At 40.9% G+C, this 4,518-nt stretch overlaps 1 pseudogene; it reads right to left on the bottom strand.

Annotated features, from left to right (window-relative positions):
* Positions 1-2,954: 2,954 nt before the first annotated feature.
* On the bottom strand, positions 2,955-4,287 carry LOC102871719 (annotated as a pseudogene).
* Positions 4,288-4,518: the final 231 nt, after the last annotated feature.

Genomic DNA, 4,518 nt, shown 5'->3' with positions numbered 1-4,518 from the left:
GCATTAGAACGATCAAGTGTTCCGGGATTCCCATTCTTCTCAGAGTCAGCCATAGTTTGTTATGATCTACACAGTCAAATGCCTTTGCATAGTCAACGAAACACAGATAGACATTCCTCTGGTATTCCCTGCTTTCAGCCAAGATCCATCTATCCACACTCTGTTGGGTCATCTTTTTTTGGAATGGGAATAAATATGGATCTATCTCTTCTAGTCAGTTGGCCAGGTAGTTGCCCTCCAGATTTCTTGGCACAACCTGGTGAGTATGTTCTGGGAAGCATTTGTTTGTTGAAATATGTCAATTGGTATTCCATCAGTTCCTGGGGCTTTATATTTTGTCAAGTCCTTCAGTGCAGCCTGAACGTCCTCCTTCATCAGTATTCCCTCTTCATTATATGTTGTTTCTTGAAATTCTTCTGTGTCGGTCAATTCTTTTTGGTACAGTGACTGTGATGACACATCTCAATTACGACCTTTCCCCACTTCTGCAGTTCCTCTTGCAGCACTGATGAACTGACCTGCCACCAAACATGATTTTATGATTTTTGGTCCTTTATATCATAATTAATTATGCTTATACAAAATCCATATCTAGACTAAAAAGCTATTGTCTGACCAGTACAAGAGAACATTGCATGGTTTACAGTTGGGAAAGACGTGCATCAGGGATGTATCTTTTCTCCATTCCTAGACAACCAGCATGCTGAGAAAATAATCTGAAAAGTTAGACTTAATGAAAAAGATTGTGGCATCAGGATCGGAGGAAAACTCATCAACAACCTGTACAGTGCAGATAACACAATCTTGCTTGCTGAATGTGAAAAATACTTGCCATAAGGATCAAAGACTACAGTGTTCAATATATATTACGTTTCTCTCAACAGCAAGACAACAAAAATCCTTATCATTGGACCAAAAGCAACAACCTGATAGATGAAGGAAAAAAATGAAATTCTCAACTATTTCATATTGCTTGAGTCCACAATCAACAGCCTTGGTATGAGCAGTCAGGCAATCAGTAGACACATAGCATTAGGAAAATCTGCTGTCAGGGATCTCTCCAAAGTACTGAGGAGCAATGATGCCCAGTTTTTGTTTGGTTTTTTGTTTTATTTGGTTTTTACTAGAAATATTTGGCTTTTTTAAAATCAGCTATTGATGGTATAATAAAATATATTTAAGTGGCACTTAATTTAAACATTTACGATAGTTCATTGAAGGATAATCTACAATACACTGTTAAACCTAATTGTCAAATAGGGAGCTCTGGTGGCCTAGTGGCAACGAGCTGCGTTGCAATGCCAAAGGCATGTGCTTCGAGGCCACCAGCTGCTCCACAGGAGAAGGGTGGGTAATCTCCTCTTGAGCAATTAACTGTCTCTGAAAATCCACCAGAGGATCAGCTATGGGTTGGTTCCGGTTCCGACTCTACAGTACACAACAACAAAATTGTCAAATAATGCGCTTTCTCTCCTCCCTCCCCTCCTACCAAGAAAGGAGAAATAAAGTCTTAATGTTTGGCAATTTGGGCTCATTTGGACAGGTACAAACAATTATGCATACTGGCAGGCACAATACTGGAGGGAAAAGAAAATCTACCAGATTAAGGAAGATAGAACTAGATTAAGGAACATAGAAAAAGGCAAGATATATATTGCAGAGTTAATGTCTGAAATATCCACCTACTATCACAAGTCACCTAATGACTACTTTAAAGAAAAAAATTTAAGAGTTTTGTTTGGGGGACATCTTTTCTCTTTGAACATTTTGTACATTTATTAAATAATTTACAAAGAGTAAGAAGTTCTGTACTCCATATAAATTAAAGAATTTAAGATTACCCCTGCCCTTACACAAAGCTCTATTTTGCAATGGTCTCAGCAGAAAAGAAACAGTTCATAATTTTACCAGAATGTACAGTGTTACAAAAATTTACAGAACTCCTGTCAGTTAATAACTTTTTTCTAACAGTAAAGATAAAACTGAATGATTAGAATGTATAAAATACATGTGCAAAATTGCTTTCATTGTTCTTACTATGTAGTAGGGAACAAAACCCAAGAACATACGATGCAAATAATGAAGAAAAACTACATTGAAAGTTATTCTCTTTCCATTTACAAACAGTATGGATTTTACTACCACTAAACAGCCAGGAAATCACAAGATGAATTGCATTGGGAATTTGCTGTCAGGGACTTCTCCAGAGTACTGAAGAGCAACGAAGCCAGTCTGGAGACTAAACTGCACCTGATCCAGGCCATAGTCTTCACAATTACTCGCTGTGTGCCAGAAAGCTGGACAATGATTAGGGAAAATAGAGAATCGATGCCTTTGAGCTGTGCTGTTAGAGAAGAGTACTAATATACCATGGACTGCCAGGAGAACAAACAGGTTCATCCTCGAGAGGGTGAGACCAGGCTGTTCCTTGGAGGCAAGGATTCTGAGGCTTCATCAGACACACGTTGGGCATGTTGCAAGGAGGGAATAGTCCTTGGAGAGAAACATCATGCTTGGAAGGATGGAGGGACAGCACAAGAAAGGAAGACCCTCAATGAGATAGATTGATTCAGTGACTAGGGTAATGAGGGTAAGTGTGTCAGAGACAATAAGGTTGGCACAGGTTAGAGCAGGTTTCAGGGTTATGGTACATAGGGTCGCTATGAGTCACAAGCAACTCTATGGCACACAGCAACAACAAACAACACAAACATTAAAAAGAAATGTGGTACCATGAGCAGAAGAAGCAGTGAAAGATTCAGACATGATGCCAGCTAACGAAAGCTGACACGGGAGTATGCCAAAGTTCACCTCCACTGAAGAGATTGCAGACAACTGCTGGCCTTACAGTGCCAGTCAATGTCTTTATTCTTGCATTTTCAGATCAGAAGTGAAATGTCTATAAAAGTTGTCCCCCTCCCCTTCAGGAGTGTGCCTTTTGTCACTGGAAATCTTTAAAAGAGCTGAATCTTGGAGTCTCTGGATTTCCCAAAGCCAATCCATTTAACTGAAATTTGAAGCTCATCTTCAATAAACAGAGCATAATTTTGTGCATTGACAGGTAGATCCTTAAATGTTCTTGCATTTGATTTATCTGTGTTCCATCCTGGGAGAGTCTTATATTGAACATCAAGACTTCCTAGTTTGCTGGGATATGAGGTATGATTTCACCATCTAACTTGTAAGCAACTCCAACTTTGATTTCTGTAAACATGTCTAAAATATCCAATTTGGTAAGTGCCAATGCAGTAAATCCATTAATCATGTGACCATATTGGAGCAAAATGAGGTCCAACCAGCCACATCCTTTTTTCCTTCCAATACTTGCACCAAACGCTCTTACCTCTTGTTTGAAATAATTCCCCAATCTTGTCTTGATTCCTAGGAAAGGCACCCATCCTAACTTGAGTAGTGTATGTTTTCACAAGGCCGACACCTTCCCCACATTTTGAGGGTGCATCTCTAAACCGTTGTAGACACCTCCAACAGTAAAATTTGAGATTACAAAAGGGTAAGTCCCAGAATCAATATCCAGCAGAGTTGCACTTGCACCTTCTACCAAGATTTTCTTTGTTGGTCCATGCAGGCCCTCGTATAGGAAGTAAACACCATCTCTCACTATTGGTTTAATTTTTCCCATAGAAATAACCTTTGAGTTTTTGTAGTTCAAGCCAATCTCCAAAACAGGGGATATAGATTTGTACTGATTAGCCAGAACTTTGAACCTCTGAGAAGCCATCAAAATAGGAGATAAGATCACACATCTGAAGCCCAATCTGAGCACCTTTGGAAGAATTCCAGGGGCCAATGCCTTTTTGGTGGTACCCAAATTTTCCCCTGCTTTGCTCTTGGCTCTGTTGCTCCTCGATCCTATCAGTGATGAAAATAAAATACAGTCTGAGCTCTGTATGACAGGTTGTCTCTTTCCCCACCCATCTAGACCTTTTCATTTTCAAACATTTTTCTTGGCTTCCTCAAACAATCCTCAAAGATGAATTACCACTCCATTTCCAATGACTGCAGTAATGTTTGGATTAATTATGCCACAGGGTAAAAGATGAAAAGCATATTCTACAGAAGCTACAACTGTATGGCCAGCATTATTTCCTTCCTTGCTGCGGCACATGATGTCAGTGTCCTGCCATTGCAGGTCCACCATCTCCCCGTTGCTCCGCTGTGCCCACTAAGCACCACTGTCACCCAACCCTTCTCGGGCCGCACCGCTGGGCGAGCGCAAACGCCGTTGGGCATGGCTGTGGCCACCGGATGGACCTCTGTGAATGCCATGACTCAGCAACTTCGATGAGAGTCTGGAAGTAAAGAGGTGCAGAGGATGCAAAGGAACCTAGACGGGGCGCTACAAACATGAAGGGAATCGGCTGATGACCGCCCCCCCCCCTCCTCAAAAGGACCATGACCACAGGCAGGCCCTGGCAGCATCATTTCATGATGTCAGTTTAAAGACTAAAGTGCGCCTGATTCTAGCCACAGTCTTTCTAATTACCTGCTATACATCTG

The sequence above is a fragment of the Elephantulus edwardii genome, unplaced genomic scaffold (assembly GCF_000299155.1).
Source record: "Elephantulus edwardii isolate Elephantulus edwardi_28Jun2011 unplaced genomic scaffold, EleEdw1.0 scaffold00038, whole genome shotgun sequence".
NCBI classification, from domain to species: Eukaryota; Metazoa; Chordata; class Mammalia; order Macroscelidea; family Macroscelididae; genus Elephantulus; species Elephantulus edwardii.
This window is presented reverse-complemented; position numbering and strand designations above follow the sequence as displayed.